At 40.6% G+C, this 18,559-nt stretch overlaps 1 protein-coding gene across 1 annotated transcript in view; it reads right to left on the bottom strand.

Annotated features, from left to right (window-relative positions):
- LOC126455937 (uncharacterized) overlaps positions 1 to 18,559 on the bottom strand; it is a 249,628-nt gene that overhangs the window by 55,609 nt on the left and 175,460 nt on the right. The gene's annotated exons all lie outside the window — the stretch shown is intronic.

Genomic DNA, 18,559 nt, shown 5'->3' with positions numbered 1-18,559 from the left:
AGAAACCAGTACCTGTATGTTAGAAGTATTGACACTGGCTGTTGAGACACTTGTCCCACTGTGACACAAGGCGGTGAATGGCTGTCTCCGCCCGCATCTCGTGGTCGTGCGGCAGCGTTCTCGCTTCCCACGCCCGGGTTCCCGGGTTCGATTCCCGGCGGGGTCGGGGATTTTATCTGCCTCTTGATGGCTGGGTGTTGTGTGATGTCCTTAGGTTAGTTAGGTTTAAGTAGTTCTAAGTTCTAGGGGACTGATGACCATAGATGTTAAGTCCCATAGTGCTCAGAGCCATTTGAACCATTTTTGAATGGCTGTCTCATAAAATTCCAGGGACTGCCATGTTAACCAGTTCCGCATGTACAGCTGGACGTCGTCGTCCGAGGTGAATCGTTTGCCCCTCAGCGCTTTTTTAAGGGGACCAAAACTGGCGAAACACAGGGAGACAGGTCCGGACTGTATGAAGGGTGGCCGAGAATCTCCCATTTGAATTTCTGCAGGAGTTCCGCGACTGCGTTGGCCGAATGAGGCTTTGCACTGTCGTGGAGCAGAATGACTCCATGGGTGAGATTGCCTGGTCGTTTCGATTTCATCGCTCGGCGAAAGGTGGTCAAGGTTTGCGAGTAACGCTGGACATTCATTGTTGTCCCATGCTGCTGGATGTGAATCAGAAGGGGGCCATCTTGGTCAAAGAAGAACGTCAGCATAACCTTTCCTGCACTCGTGTGAACAGCGGCGTCCAGCTGTTGTAATATTGTGCCCTGCCCGCGACGTAATAACATACTATTTTCCTTTCCTATCGAAATACCGAGAGTTAAAGATATAATTTAACCACTGAGTCAATGAACTGCGCTTCAAGTCAGCGAATACGTACGCCCAGGGTAATGAGGGCGGCATAACATTATCATCTGTATTTTGTTCTATATAAGAATGGGCGCTCGTCATTTTCTCTCTCTTCTTCTTTAGTCGCTCGCCTTTCCGTCAGCATCTTACGCTGTCAGACTCTTATTTTCTTCCATTTTGTTCAAATGAACTGAAATTGTTTCTTGTTAGGAATTTGTTTAATTATACCATTATTATCGCCAACTGCGATTACTGATATGACTTTACTATGAATACTTTTTTCTTTCGCTACATAGTCGGGCTAAGATTATTGTAATTTCCACATATTCCGCCGGCATACGGCAAAAAATTCTTTGTTATGTTCAAAACTGTGAGATTAATGCACGAGATGTCAGATGTCCGTATAAAAAGCGTCTTTCGTTAAATAATAATTGTTTAATTTGATATTTCTGCTTTCATTTCATAGTAACGATCATCAATACCCAATTTATAAATGTTATAGATTTTGCTTTACTACATTTTTTCTTACGTTGCCAAGGCGATACCCACGAAATTAAATTAAACTGTTCTGAATTTTCTCTCGAGGCGAGAAGACAGTTAGTAATTTCTCTGAGATTATAGAAACCCAAATTAAACGTTTTTCAGCACGCCACGAGTCTACCGACCTTCACTTCAAACAATAAAAAGGGTAAAAAAGGAACAGTATTAACTAAGGAGTGAAGTGATTTTTTTACGTAGTTGATAATATCGAGTGCATTTTCGGACAAAAAATAATTTTCATTATAGAGACTAAGAAAGTGATGTGTGTTAAGGTTTATTTTGCTTTTCATTTAGTAGATTTCCTTTTGTTGATTATTTATCTAATTATTATCAGTTATTAATATTATTATATTTGGCGCGTAGCGTGAGGTGCCAAATATTATTTTATGTATGTTATTACGTCGCGGGCAGGGCACAATATTACACTGTACGTGCGGAACTTGTTAGCATCACAGTCCCGGGAATTTTATGAGACAGCCATTCACCGCCTTGTGTCACAGTGGGTTCAAATGGTTCAGATGGCTCTGAGCACTATGGGACTCAACTTCTGAGGTCATCAGTCCCCTAGAACTTAGAACTACTTAAATCTAACTAACCTAAGGACATCACAGACATCCATGCACGAGGCAGGATTCGAACTTCCACGCCCTCCAAATGTTCTCTTAAGAGAGCCTGACACTACATGTGCGGAATGGGAGGGACATTCGTCATGTTGGTTCCACACTGATTACCTTACGTCCAGTGGGATGTCTTCCAGTAACTGCGGCAGCAGCGTCTTCGGAACTCGAGATAACACAGGTAACTTGTTTGTAAAGCTATTGAGACATTCAAAATGTATACGAGAGTCGATAAACTGAATATCGTTTATGGCGAAAGGAACCAAACTGTTAGAGGAGCGGTTCCATTGTACACGGAAGAGTACCCATATGGTGGCAATCACGACCAGTCTTCACAAACATTACACGCATGAAGCAGGGTATGAATTTGATAGTTTAGCTGAAGACCACAATGAATGAAAAAGTAGTGCAGTTATAATGTTATCCTTGGTTTTGTGGCGCGTGTAACCGTCTGTTCATTTTACAATTTTCGAGTCGTATGCTATCAGTTTGTTCACTTCTGTATTCCAGAGGTATGTTGATTTATAAATGTGTGTAGATCTGTCAAATACACGAAATTTTATTTTATGACAAAAATCAAACGAGAGTTTATATGTAATTGTTTCTAAGTTTTAACATTAAAAAAGAGCAGCAGTAACGGTCAAATGTTTTGTGAAATGATTTCTCTAATAATGAGAAACATTTGACACGCCGTTGAATGATATTCGAAATCATGTACAGCAAATGAGATTGCGCAGGCTACAAAATTCAGACAGATAACTTCTAATATTCTTTGAAATTCTAAATTAAACATTGAACTATAAATTCTCAATGGCATCTCAGTTTCCGTACATGATTTCGAGCATCAGTCAGAGGTGCGTCAGATGTTTCTCTAATCTGTTTTATTTCTTACTCTTACACAAATAATTTCACAAAACATTTGATCGTTTTTTTCAAATTTTTTATTTCAGATATTTTAATTGGCAATTAAATATAATACCAATGTAACTTTATATGCTCCTTGAAGAGATGAGTCTTTTGACAGTTCATTTGCGTAGCTACCAGCAAGCTGTTCGGGAAATATTTCAATTTTCTCTCAAATTACTAATTAAGTGCTTATTAATTACCGTGATTACTTTGTAATACTAGACCTCAAGCTAGTCAATTTAATGCCCCTTTTGTCCATTTCCCAGTTTTCGTTTGGTTGGGAAATTTTCGACCAAAATCTATTATGTAATTTCTAGAGAGTCTTGCTTCTGCCTCGTTCAGGCATCTGACCAACATAATAGTCATAGTCAGATACAAAGTACTTTTTCTATAAATTGCGTTAACGATAAATATTTTATATTTTTCTGTCTGTGAAGCGTAATAGAATATTCATTATAGAATATTTGGCGAACACACTTTTTTGATAGGGGGGAGTAATAACTTGAATGCGCTTAGTTGTAAAGTGGCCTTGATGAAGATGAGTTGTTCGTAAGATTGCTTAGAGAGCAGCTGGAGGAAATGTATTCACAAGATCAAAAATAAATATTATATTTCTTTAAACTTTAATCGAAAATTGAGCTCATTATTTGATTCTGATATGTATATGGAATTTGCACAGAAGTCAAAAAGCACGCCATATTTAAAAGAACGAAGAACCCTCAAGACTGACAAAGATTTAGAGATTTAACGCGAACTTCGGTGCAAGATGGTTTTAATGGTTTCCAGAACGAAACTCTGCCGCGAAGTCTGGCAGAAAATCCGAAGAGACTCTGGTTGTATGTTAAGTACACCAGCGGCAAGGCGCAATCAATGCTCCCAGTGCGTGATACCAAAGGCGATGTTACTGATGACAGTACTACTACAGCAGAATTACTAAACACGGTTTCCCAAAATTCCTTTTTCAAATAAGTAAATATTTCGGAATTCGAATCAAGAACAACCGCCAACTTGCGTAACTTAGAAGTAGATACCCCCGGTGTAGCGAAGCAGCTTGCTTTACTTAATAAGGGCAAGGCCTCAGGTCCAGACCGTATATTAGTCAGATTCCTTTCAGAATATACTGATACAATAGATCCATACTTAACAATTGCTTACAACAGCGCGCTCGTCGAAAGATCCGTACCTAAAGACTGGAAACTTGAATAAGTCACGCCATTACCCAAAAAGGTAAATAGGTGTAATCCTCTGAATTACAGACCCATATCACTAACGTCAACTTGCAATAGGTTTTTGGAACCTACTCTGTGCTCGAACATTATGAATTACCTGAAAAAAAAAACGATTTATTGACAAACAGCCAACACGGATTCAGAAAGTATCGGACTTGTGAAACACAGCTAGCTACCGCTGCGGTCGCAGGTTCGAATCCTGCCTCGGGCGTGGATGTGTGTGATGTCCTTAGGTTAGTTAGGTTTATGTAGTTCTAAGTTCTAGGGGACTGATGACCTTAGAAGTTAAGTCCCATAGTGCTCAGAGCCATTTGAACCACTATTAAGGTAAATACATTGTTTGTTCTGTATCAAAATCTTTCATTTGCAATCCATGCCTATCAGTAGTTAGTGCCTTCAGTAGTTAGAAACTTTTATTTATTGGCGCTCGCTGTATTGTGGTAATTCGAGTAACGAAGATTTCTGTGAGGTAAGTGATTCATGAATGGTATAGGTTATAGTTAGTCAGGTTCATTGTTTTGTAGGGATTATTAAAAGTCAGATTGCGTTGCGCTAAAAGTATTGTGCGTCAGTTTAGTGATGATCAGAATAAGTAAAGAGAGAACTGTCTGAGTACGTTTAGTTTTGCTTAGCTGTTTGAAAATCAAATAACGTAAGAGTTTTTCCAGCACTGTCATTCTTTACATACAAAGGGGAAGTTTCATTGTGACTGGCAAAGTAACCATGTAGATGTAGATGAAAGCCTGAAGAAGCTATTTGACAGTTGGCTACAACGAATCGAGGTCTGCAGCAAAGTAACACACCATGAACTGTTAATCTTTCGTTGTTAGGAGGGTACGGGTAGGTTACAAGTTCCTTATCTAGCACTGGAATTCATTTGGACGGTGATGGTGATAATATAGGAAAGTTTCGAAAAGGCACCGGGTAGGACTGAATTTTTGTATACTTGGCTCATTTTTGGTGAGGACGCCTAGCAAATGTGAAGGTGTCTCGGTTTGTATATTAGCGCACTAGCGCCTGTATGTAGGCTACACTTGCTGCACGGCTGCATGAGGGCTGCCTATCCGGTACGGCGCCACATCACTCCCTGTGGCCCAGTGGACTGGTCTAGTGGAACGCTTCGCAGGGCTTACTTTAATGATTACGACTGTGTTCAAAATACAAAAGCTGGGAGAGGGCAAGAGTGAGGGGGACCGGGTGGGAACGTCAGTAATTTTTGTTCACATACTGTTGAGTTCGTTTTTGCCACTACACTATGTGCTTCGTGGATTAAGCATAACCCACATACAGGGATTGTAGAGGTAGCGATACCCCTCAGATACACTGCAAGTTGGCGATACCACTGAGATGGACCAGACAGTATTTTAAACGTATGAGTAGTATGTTTTCTTTTAAGGAAACTACTCATAACTTGGCTTTTACTCATTAGACCGCATTTCTTCACATGCATCGTCTTCCTCAATTTGTTCAAAATGGTTTTGCACATAGCACTCAATGTCATTTGCGTCCTAACCATGCAACTATGTTGTTCGACAACAAGAGTTTTAAGGTTAGCGTCATTATCCGTCTGGTTAAGGTAACCGCTTCCTAACCGCTATAGACATTTTTTAGAAACCCAGAATATTTCATTATTTCCAGGCAGATACCACAAAGTCATAGGGATGTCGAATAAGTATTCCACAAATATGTTACATTCGGAAAAATGTGTTTCATAAAAATGGTCATTGGTAATTAGGAAAATAATATTCACAGCTACATTATAGATACTGAATAAACTGAGATTCAGAAAACCTCAAATTAATAAAAAAATTGTATGTTCTTATAAATGACTTTAAAACCAATATAGAGGGCGTCTCATTACTGTATGAGAAGTGTTCAATAAGTAATGTGACACATTTTTTTCTGAAAGCTGGTTGGTTTTATTCACGATTCCAAAACACCATATTATTCCCACTCTTTCGGTTGCAAAACCCTATTTCTCAGCGTAATCGTCGTTCAGTGCGACGACCTTATGCCACCTTACTGGGAAGGGCCTATATGCCCGCATGATACCACTCTACTGGTCGATATCGGAGACAACGTATTGCTGGATCAATAACCTCCCCATCATTCACATACTGTTTTCCCGTGGAATGCATCCTTCATTGGACCAAACAAATGGAAGTCGGAAGGTACCAGATTCGGGCTGTAGGGTGAATGACGAAGAACAGTCCAATGAAGTTTTCCTCTCAGATGCACAGACGCGTGTGAGGCCTTGCGTTGCCATTGAGAAGTTGGTTCGCATTTTTGTGGCACCGTTGACGCTGAAGTCGTTTCTGCAATTTCCTGTGGGTGTGTGCGGCCGCCCGGTGAGCGGGAGATCGGACAGGTTTTGTGCGACCTTGTTGTGGTGATGACAGACGCCTCGCCCAGCGACTCATCGTGCTTTTTTCTCTGCCAGGTCTCCGTGAACATTTCGCAGGCGCCTATTTACATCTGCGTTGCTCTGGTTTTCCGCCAAAAGAAACTCACTGACAGCTTTCTGCTTGAAACCCACCTCCGTTACAGACGCCATTTTGAATACTACATACAGCGCCGCCACCTATCTGAAGTACATGAAACTTGTGGTGTCACCGCCAGACACCACACTTGCTAGGTGGTAGCTTTAAATCGGCCGCGGTCCATTAGTATACGTCGGACCCACGTGTCGCCACTTTCAGTGATAGCAGACCGAGCGCCACCACACGGCAGGTCTAGAGAGACGTAATAGCACTCGCCCCAGTTGTACGGACGACGTAGCTAGCGATGCACACTGACGAAGCCTCGCTCATTTGCAGAGCAGATAGAATAGCCTTCAGCTAAGTCAATGGCTACGACCTAGCAAGGCGCCATTAGCAGTATATTGTCTGAAACTATAGAGTCTCACTTGTATCGTCAATAGCGATGTACCAAGGATGGATTAAAGTTAAGTATTCCAGAAGCTACGTACTTTTCTTTATAGCATTCATTACGTATCCTGTTTCAGACCTCACGCCATCCTACGTGAGCTTGTAGCGTGTATTTCGGTCTCCTCAAACCACACTGTGTCGGCACTTCTGTCGACACATCAAAACTATAGGGGATGAAGCGGGAATATTACACGGTGTCCCACAACAAATTCTACATTTTTCAATCGAAATTGGGCGAGAAAAGAATGTGTTGCATCACTTACTGAACGCCCCTCATAGGCACAAATGAAAGAGGTGAATATGAGATAATGGGGCAAAACCGACGGGCGGGCCCAACCGACATCTACAATATTTCCTGTTAGGTGCTGCTAAGGAGTGGCAACGCTATGAAATAGTAAAGAGGCAGCGATTATGGGTAGTTCGAGCTTAGTTTCGTTTGCGTATTAGCCATTGTTTGGATTGTGCGAGGTTCTGAAGTTTTATATAGTTTCTTTTCCAAGTTGCACGAAGTTGGTTTATGTTTTGAGAATTAGTACGCCAATCTGATTTACATCAGTGAGTAAGTATGATTATTCAGTGCGTTTAGATGTATTTTTATAGTAAACGTAGCTTAGCAACTGTTGCTCGATAGCCTAAAATCGACTCAGTCCAGTGTTACTTATATTTTATAAAATAATTAAAACTCCGAATTAGTAATATTAGGTGTTTCGTTAAATTTACTCTAAATGGAGATGGAAGTTAACATGTAATAACAAGGCTTTGGGCAAATTTTTTACTTTCTACATAGCACGAATGTTATTTTACTTGTTACACAAAAAAGTTAAAACCGCAGGAAACTGGTATTTTTAGTAGGGTCTAAGGTAAGTTTCTATTTCAAGTAAAGAGTTCTCTTCATATTATGCAGACCTCTTCTTTAATTTTTTAATACGCACAGCAAACAACGCTATGTGTAATTTTTTATGTTTCAGGGGACACCGCCTTATCGCAGGCACCTTCAGTGCCGGGTGGAAAGGTTTGCGTGCCTCGATGAAGTCGAGAGTTATGCCGGCTGCAGTGTAGCTACTGGCAGGTTCACCCAAGCCGGAGTGGTCTCGACGGAGATGTCAGATGAAGTGTGTACTGCAACATAGGGAGGGGGGGGGGGGCGCTCTGTAGGCGTAGGGAAGCCAACCTCCCTCCCTAGGGGAGTAAACTCTAAAACAATCCAGGTCCTCCAAGATGGGGACTGGGTGTGGTGCCGATAACCCTACACTGTAAAAATGACAGATTACGGAGCCTCAACAAGAGCCTCGGATGATGGATGAGAAAAAAGACACGACCTCGGCAAAGAAAAAGGACAAAAGATTTGGCAATAGTAACGTGGAACGTACGAACAATGTTGAAACCTGGAAAAATGAAAGAAATAGCTGATGAGATCGTGAAGTTCAGGTACAACACTGTATCGCTACAATAAATAAGATGGCAAGGACAAGGACAGGTAGATGTGCCTCAGTATTCTCTGCTGTATAGTCGACCAGACAGAAGAACAGGCCAAGCCGGAACGGAATGCATAATAACAAAGGAGGTTGGAAAAAGTGTTTTGGAATTTGAGCCCACGAATTAAAGATTTAGCAGACAGAGTGTGAAAGGAAAATTCAGAAATATAACAATAATAACAGCACCAGCAGAGGAAGCAGAAAACGAAACAAAGGAAAAGTTGTATGAAGATCTAGAAAGGCATGCAGTAAAGTACAAAAGTATGATCTGCTCTTACTTATGGGAGACTTTGATGCACAGGTTGGGCGAAGCGAATGTGGAAGAGTATCTGGGAGACGCACTACATGAAGAAAGTAGCGAGAATGGAGAAATGTTATGTCAGTCTGCTGTTAGAAATAATCCAGTCATCAGGATAATACACTTCGGTACATGCTAATCAAATGTAAGTGGGATAGTCAATTAAATAGACTATGTGTTAGTAAACGCACGACATGCCACGTCAATTATCGATGTGAGGAGCTGCAGGGCCCTAACTGTTACTCAGACCACTATGCTGCAAAAGCTGTACTGAGAAAGAAACTATCTGTAACACCTAAACCCGGAATGGAGAAAAATACAAACTGGGACACAGTAAAACCGAATGGCTCAGAAGTTGTGAAAGCATACCAAGCAAAAGTTAGAGATGCACTGACTCCCAGCGAGGAAACAATGGGAATCCAAGAGAGACGGAATAAGATACAGAAAGCGGTGAAAGAGGCAGCAGAAGACATAGTCGGGATGAGAAGAAATGCAAGAAATGAGTGGTTTGATGATGAATGCAGGCTAGTAATAGAACGTAAAAATGCAGCAAGACTGAGAATGATACAAAGAGAAACAAGAAGAAATGTGGAGGTGTGTAAGATCCAATTCCCAAAGAATATACAAGAAAAGAAAAAGGAATGGCTGAAATCAAAGTTTAAAGAGATAGAATAATTAAAGGAACAGAATGAAACGAAGAAATTCAATCATGCCGCGGGAAAGATGAGAAAAAATTTTCAACCCAAACAAAATGCATGCAGAAACAGAAACGGCGAGATAATAAGAGATGAACAAGAAAAACTGCAAAGGTGGGCAGAATACTTTGAAGATATGCTCAACAAAAACTCAGATCAGGCCCCAAGAGGTACACAGGAACGGGAGGAGAACACAGAGGAAGGGAAACTGAAAGGGATGAGGCACAAAACCCAACAATGCTGGAAGTGGAAACAGTGATAAATAAAGTAAAAAATAACCATGCACTTGTGAAAATGGGATCGTGTCAGAACTAATAAAATCAGGGGGGCAATCTCTAAGACGTGAAATTTTTAAACTATAAAGAACATATGGGAAAATGAAAGCATGCTGGAGGAGTGGAATACTGAAATAATATGCCCAATATATAAGAAAGGAGAAAAGCTCAGTTGTGAAAACTATAGAGTCATAACCCTACTGAATGTAGTATATAAGATTTTCTCTGGATTGCTGGACGAAAGAATAAAGAAGTGCGCCGAAAAGATACTCGGAGAATGCCAATGTACATTTCGACCAAACAGAGGTACATCTGACCAGTTGTTTGTTGTTTGACAAATAATGGAAAAATTTTATGAATATTATATAGATCTCCACCTCCTGTTCGTTGACTTTAAACAAGCTTTCGATAGTATTAATAGGTCAGCATTGCATAAAGGGCATCTGTGATAAACTGAGGAGGCTAATCGAGCTAACGATGAAGGATTCAAAAGGAAAAGTAAAAGCTAATAACAGAATGACCATGCAGTTTGATTTTAAGGATGGAGTGAGACAAGGTGATGGCCTCTCTTCAGTCCTGTTTAACTTAGCACTGCATAGTATCATACAAAAAGTAGATACAAGAGGAACAATAATGATGAAGTCCAGCCAGATATGCGCATATGCAGATGAAATCGCCATCGTGACAAGGGACGTAAAATCGCTTGAAGAAGTATATGGACAAATGGAATCAGAAGGAACAAGAAAGCAAGACAAAATATATGGTTATGTCCAGTTCTGAAGCTAGAGGAACACATCAGGACCTGAAGATATCTGATAAATGCTTCAAAGCTGTCAGGCGCTTCCATTATTTAGGTGACCTCCTAACCAATTATAATAGTATGAGACAATGTATCAGAGAAAGGATACATGCAGGAAACAAAGCCTATTATCAAATCTAAAGATACTCAAGAACACTCTGATTACAAGAACAACTAAATTGAGAGTATACTATTCCCTTGTGCGACCTATTGCCACATGTCGATCAAAAATGTGGACAATGACAGAAGCAGACAATAACAGCCTAAGGGCATTTGAAAGGAAAATCTTACGAAAAATCTAAGGGCCTTTGAGAGAGGCATAAGGTTGGATAGTGAGATACAACCATGAAATACAAGAGCTTATACAAGGGAAACATATAGTGAAATTTATCATATCTCAAAGAATGCGTTTGAAAGGACACCTGGATAGAATGACGGAAGGCGGGATGCCCAAACGAATTCCACCAGAAGGAAGGGCAGACCAAGAGCTAGATGGATGGACAATGTTCTGGTTGACCTTGCCAAGATGGGGATCCGTGGATGAAAGAAAAAAGCTTAGAACAGAGAGATATGGGGGGAGATTGTTGAAGAGGCCAAGGCCCAGCAAGGGTTGTAGTGCCGAAGAAGAGGAAGAAGAAAACTAAGGCCCTACAGTTTCATTTCAGATATGGTGAAGAACTACAGACATGTGCACACTCAGCAGACAGCATTCAGCAGAGTTTGTCACAAGAAGGAATGAAGGAGGCACTAAATGCAAAGGATGGATGGGATACACTGCAACATCTAAATCTTTCAAAGTACCTAGGACAACTTTGATTGACAAGGCGAAAAAAGCGCGAAAATATGAACTGACGCCCGAACTGGCTTCTGAAAATCGATTGGGTCGCTATGATATTGTGTTTTCTGAAGTTCGAGAAAAGGAAATAATTGAGTATGTATTGTTTATGGAAGAAAGACTTTTGGCCTTGCTATTTCTCATCTACGCCAGCTGGAATTTGATTTGGCAGAAAAAATATCACAAACCATACCTTCAAAAGAGTTGACAAAATGGCAGTTAAAGACTAGTATTATGGTTTCGTTAACCAACATCTGAATTACGACTAAGATCGCCAGAGCATACATCTTTAGCTCGAGCTAAAAGTTTTAATAGAGTTGCCGTTGGGAAATTTTTTGATCTCTTGAAGTCAGTCTACACAAAATACAAAATTAAACTAAACGATGTATACTATGTGGATGAGGCATGGATACTCACAGTCCCAAGCAAACGTTCAAAGGTGTTTGCCCTTCTGGGGGGAAAAACTAGTTGGATGTTTATCTTCCTGTAGACGAGCGGTTCTAGGCGCTTCAGTCCGGAACCGCGCTATTTGCTACGGTCGCAGGTTTGAATCCTGCCTCGGGCATGGATGTCTGTGATGTCCTTAGGTTAGTTAGGTTTAAGTATTTCTAAGTCTAGGGGACTGATGACCTCAGACGTTAAGTCCCATAGAGCTTAGAGCCATTTGAACCATTTGTTTTCCTTCTGCAGGACATGGTGTACTCGTTACTGCAGAAACATGTATGAGTGCATCTGGGAACTTTATGCCGCCAGTATTTGTATTTCCCAGGAAGAAGGAAAATCTGTTGTTAATGGATGGTGCTCCCCCAGGATCCTTCGCCTGTTACCATGAATCGGGATGGATCGATAAGGACTCTTTTCTAATTTGGTTTAAGAAATTCATCGAATTTTCTAATCCTTCACTGGAAAAACCAGTTTTGCTCATTTTGGACGGATGTGGATATACTAACAGTTTGGGTCCTAGTGACCTAACATGGAAATGTCATTTTATTGTGTTTTCTACCGTATGTGCACAACAGACCGCCTTCAGCATTAAGATGTTTCTATTATGGCCCCTTTGAGTGCATATTATGAGCAAGAAGCTAGGCAGTGGTTAATTGCGCATTCTGGGCGTTGCATCACCATATACCAAACAGGTGAGCTTGTGAACAGGGCTTTTACAAGAGTTGCTCTTAAACAGACTGCCATAAAGGGCCTCGAGACGACTGGAATACACCTATTCAATAGAAACGTGTTCCCTGATCTCTTGTATGCTCCATCTGAAGCTACTTCTAGGCCAGAATCAGATTCTACAAACTGTCAGCCATCAACTTCTACTGAACGGTGTTCGAATTTAGCTTCTGGTGCACCAGACGTTGCACATTCCCAGGGCTCTGCAACCATCCTGTGTCTGGATTCTAGAAAATCCATCTACATCTGTAATACCTGACTCTCCACGTTCTCGGCCTTCAACTTCTGAAGCACAAAATGGAGAAGGGAACCAGCCTTCCATTTATGGAGCAGCAAGTTCACCACATACAGCATCGAGGCCAAGTCCAAGAGGCCTACAAAAAATATGATTGGAAACAAGTGCATTTCCAATATCATCTAAAATACTTATACCATCCCCACAAGAAAAGGAGAGAGTTCACAAGAAAAATGAAAGGAAAAAAAAGGAAATACAGTCATCCTCACATCTTCACCTTAAAAAGCAGTACTGGTGACAGAGGAGAGGAAAAAAGAAGACCAAAGAAAACTTAAAGAAGAAGCAATGAAAGCTAAAAACAATGGAACATTGGACAAATATATTAAAAATAAAAGATTTCCAAAGAGGAAGCTTTCTTTTCAATCTAAGCTGCAAACAAAATCTGAAAGTAGCAAGGTAAAAGTAAATAAACTGAAAATAAAAGAAGATGAAGATGCCGATGACTTGAACGAAGAAGAAGACGCTTGCATATTCTGAAAAGAACTATATTCTAACTCAAAGGACAGAAAGGGGTGGATTCAATATCTGAACTGTAACGGATGGGCCGACAAATTGTGAAGAAGATAACAATTTCGTTTGTGACTTACAACTTAAATTCAGCCTCGGTAGTGTTCATTTCTTATTTCGTATTGATAAACGTCTCAATACTTTTTAAAAAAAATCATTTGTGTGTTTTTTTTGTAAGATTTGGAATAAAATAAACTTTTTTCACTTAAATCTTATGGGTGTCTGTTTTACCCCACCTATGGGCAAAACCTTCATTTTGTCAACGCCAGCAAAAATTTCACAAAAATTAAACCACTTATCATTAAACCATTGTAGATGGATATCATACAGCTTTAATATGCACATAATATTAATAACCTCATTTTACAAAAAAAAGAAAAAGTTAGAGGAAGTTTGATTTTCATAAGATATAATGTTAACTGGTCGGTTTTGCCCCCTCTCCCCTATAGGACAAACACCTTACAACAAATGTTACACGTGGCCGCTGTTCAAGTGAATGCAGGTTTCATCATGTCTTCTCATTGGTGCCTATACACGTTCAAAAATCCCATGCGTGTTCCGAATGCATTGACATCCATTCACAGTGCGTTCCCGGAGTTCACCGAGACTCTCAGCAGGACTGGAATACACCAAAGCTTTTACGAAGTAAGTATCCCCACACACATACACCAAGAAAATCCAACAGGTTCAAGTCGGGGGACCTGCAAGGCCATGACAGATACACTTGTTGTCGAAGCGCTTTTCGCCAGTGCATAACTATGCGGAATGATGATAAAATGAAACGAGGGCGGTTTATCACTTTGTAATTTACATCTCGCGGTGTTTCGAAATAAACGTATCCTTGGACATTAACGGTGTTGTAACGCTAGCACGACTGCACTTGTACATATTTCGTACCGGGGAAGCCATTGCTTTTTCGGTCAATAATTACTGGGATTATTTGTTTGTTTCATTGTCCTTTACTATCTCCTTTATTAAGGGAAAATGGGAAACATTCAAAAGAACTTCTATTAGCGGTGTCTTTGCCAATAATTCCTCGTCAAGAACTCGCTCATGCCGGTGAATCGTACAAACATACCTCCGTTGGACCACAGCACGGAGTCCCGTATGGACGACACAGTAACAATCATCCCTGGAATAAAGTAACAACTAAAACAATTGAAAACAAATAAGTTGGCAGGTCCCGATGGGATTCCACTTCGGTTTTACAAAGAGTACTCTACGGCATTGGTCCCTTACCTAGGTTGCATCTATCGCGAATCTCTCGTTCACCGCAAAATCCTAAGCGGCTGGGAAAAAAGTCTCAGGAGACTCGTGTATGTAAGAAAGATGAAAGAAACGAGCAGCAGAACTACTGATCAATATCCTTAACATCGGTTTTCCACAGAATTCTAGACGTATTCTAGTATAATAATTTCCCTAGAGACTGAAAAACTGACGGCCACGAATTAGCATGGTATTAGAAAGCATCGCTCATGCGAAACTCAGATTGCCCTTTTTCTCACATAATATCTTGCGAACTATGGATGAAGGTTAACAAGTAGATTCTATATTTCTAGATTTCTGCAAAGCATTTGATACAGTTCCATTATGAAGACTGTTAACGAAGGTACGAGCATACTGAATGGGTTTCAGATATGTGAGTGTCTCGAAGACTTCTTCAGCAATAGAACCCAGTATGTTGTCCTCAACAGCGAGAGTTCATCAGAAGCAAGGTTATGGTCAAGAGTGCCCCAGGGAAACATGTTAGGACCGCTGTTGTTCTCCATAAACATAAATGATATGGCGGACGTGGCGGGCAGCAATCTGCAGTTCTTTGTTGATGATTTTGTAGTGTACTTGGAGGTGAGTGACTATAGGATGATACAAAACGACTGAGACAATATTCATAGTTCGTGTGATGAACTGTAGCTGGCTCTAGATGTAGAAAAAATGTAAATTAATGCGGGTGAGTAGGAAAAACAAAACCTTAATGTTCCGATAGAGCAATCGTATTGTCCTGTTTGACACAGTCACATCGTTTAAATATTTGGGCGTAACACTGCAAAGCGATATGAAATGGAACGAGCACGTGAGGACTGTGATAGGGAAGGCGGTTTATTGACAGAATTTTAGGAAGAGTGGTCCATCTATAAAGGAGACCACATATAAGACGCTGGTGTGACCTGTTCTTGAATACAGCTCGAATGTTTGGGATCCGCACCAAATCGGATTAAAGGCACGAACTGCACGAAAGTCCTATGGATATGCTATAGGAACTCAAATGGCAATCCCTAGAGGGAAGGCGACATTATTTTTGAGGACCATTACTTTGAAAATTCTAAGCATCGGCACTTGAAGTTGATTGCAGAACAAGCCTACTGCAGCCAACATACATTTCGCCTAAGGACCACGAAGATAAAATACGAGAAATTAGCGTTCATACTGAGGCACATAGACAATCGTTTTCCCCTCCCTCTGTGTGCAGGTGGATCAGGTAAGGAAAAGGCTAGTATCGATACTGGGTACTTTCCGCCTCGTTCCGTACGGTGGCTTGCGGAGTACGGATGTAGATTCTCATTTGTTTATTCCTCGCGTCTGTTTCGGTCGGATATTACATTCCTCGCTGTGACTTTTCGTACTAGGCTAAAATTCCAGTGAAATTTCATCAGCGTTACTATAAAAAGCTCGATAATCTATTGGTGTCGCCGGCTTTGGTTCCAGTTAATGTCGATTATCATCGCAATATTCTGATTTTGTTTCCAGTGGATTAACGTTTTCTTTGTCTGATGTACTGGACGTTGGAACACCGGTACACTCGTGTGATCCACATTGGTGGCAAACGTAAATCCTCGCGAATTTTGTTAGTTGTGTATTTCCTTGGTTTTGTGTGTGCTGAGCTACTTTTGAAGCTGTGTTAAGTGTAAGTTGGAATGGCTAAAACGTACCGGCTGGTTACAATTAAAGTGCAGGTACTCACAGAGGTCCAGTGTGGGCTGTAATTGTAGTATAGCAGCGAATATTGGTAGATAAGTTACTGCGTTAACACGGAACCGATTTCTACATCTACATCTACGTGATTACTCTTCTATTCACAATAAAGTGGCGGCAGACGGTTCAATGAACCACCTTCAAGCTGTCTCTCTACCGTTACACTCTCGAACGGCATGTGGGAAAAACGGGCACTTAAATTTTTCTTTGCGAGTCCTGACTTCTCTTATTTTATCGTGATGATCATTTCTCCCTATGTAGGTGGTTGCCAACAGAATGTTTTCGCAATCGGAGGAGAAAACTGGTGATTGAAATTTCATGAGAAGATCCCGTCGCAACGAAAAACACCTTTGTTTTAATGATTGCCACTCCAATTCACGTATCATGTCTGTGACACTATCTCCCCTATTTCGCGATAATACAAAACGAGCTGCCCTTCTTTGTAGTTTTTCGATGTCATCTGTCAGTCCAACCTGATGCGGATCCCACACCGCACAGCAATGCTCCACAATAGAGCGGACAAGCGTGGTGTAAGCAGTCTCTTTAGTAGCACCTGCTAAGTGTTCTGCCAATGAAACGCAGTCTTTCGTTTGCTCTACCCGCAATATTATCTATGTGATCGTTACAATTTAGGTTATTTGTAATTGTAATCCCTAAGTATTTAGTTGAATTTACAGCCTTCAGATTTGTGTGACTTATCGCGTAATCGAAATTTAGCTGATTTCTTTTAGTACTCATGTGAATAACTTCACACTTTTCCTTATTCAGGGTCAACTGCTACTTTTCGCACAATACAGATATCTTATCTAAATCATTTTGCAAGTCGTTTTGATCATCTGATGACTTTACAAGACAGTAAATAACAGCATCATCTGCAAACAATCTAAGATGGCTACTCAGATTGTCTCCTATGTCGTTAATATAGATCAGGAACAATAGAGGGCCTATAACACTTCCTTGGGGAACGCCGGATGTTACTTCTGTTTTATTCGATGACTTTCCGTCTATTACTACGAACTGTGACCATTCTGACAGAAAATCACTAATCAAGTCGCACAACTGAGGCGACACTCTGTAGGCACGCAGTTTGAGTAGAAGACGCTTGTGAGGAACGGTGTCGAAAGACTTTTGGAAATCTAAAAATATGGAATCAATTTGACATCCCTGTCGATAGTACTTATTACTTCATGAGTATAAAGAGCTAGTTGTGTTTCACAAGAACGATATTTTCTGAGTCCCTGCTGTCTATGTGTCAATAAATCGTTTTCTTCGAGGTACTTCATAATGTTCGAACACAGTATATGTTCCAAAACCCTACTGCATATCGACGTTAGTGATACAGGCCTGTAATTCAGCGGATTACTCCTACTTCCCTTTTTGGATATTGGTGTGACTTGAGCAATTTTCCGGTCTTTACGTACGGATCTTTCTGTGAGCGAGTGGTTGTATATAACTGCTAAATATGGAGCTATTTTATCAGCCTACTCTGAGAGGAACCTGACTGGTATACAATATGGACCGGAAGGCCTTGCCTTTATTAAGTGATTTAAGCTGCTTCGTTACTCCGAGGATATCTACTTCTACGTTTCTCATTTTGGCAGCTGTTTTTGATTGGAATTCAGGAATACACTGTAAAAAAGAAATCAGTTCCAATTTTGGCTACCATATGCAAATCTGGCGCTGTACAGCACCCCGCCGACGTCTGCAGTGCTCATGTGAAACAACTGGTGTAAGCGGCGGTTAATAATAAAATGAACATTTTGCCTTTCTTACTTGTTTGACCTCTTGTGAACACATCTCGTTCCTAAGCCATGACATATGGAAACAGTTCTATACGTCTTTCTTGAATTCAAAGCGTTGGATTTGTACCTGGTGGCCAAAATTGCAATTAATTTGTTTGCAGCGTAAATCGGTACCGAAATATCGTAACTCATTATAATATCTATCGAGGTTCGCCGGCGTACGATAATTAAAGCCAACACTGGACGTCTGTGAATAGCTGCACTTTAATTATAACCACTCGGTATATGATCTACGCAATACATGTGACCGCTTTTATTTGATACTCATTCCTAAAGTTTGTTCAGTTTAAATTAAACCTAACTGGCGTAAAAATTCCGTATTATTTAGACATAAGCAATTTTTCTCCTTTATTACCAGTAATCTCCTCCTAAACGTTGT

This window comes from Schistocerca serialis, chromosome 2 (assembly GCF_023864345.2).
Source record: "Schistocerca serialis cubense isolate TAMUIC-IGC-003099 chromosome 2, iqSchSeri2.2, whole genome shotgun sequence".
Lineage (NCBI taxonomy): Eukaryota > Metazoa > Arthropoda > Insecta > Orthoptera > Acrididae > Schistocerca > Schistocerca serialis.
This window is presented reverse-complemented; position numbering and strand designations above follow the sequence as displayed.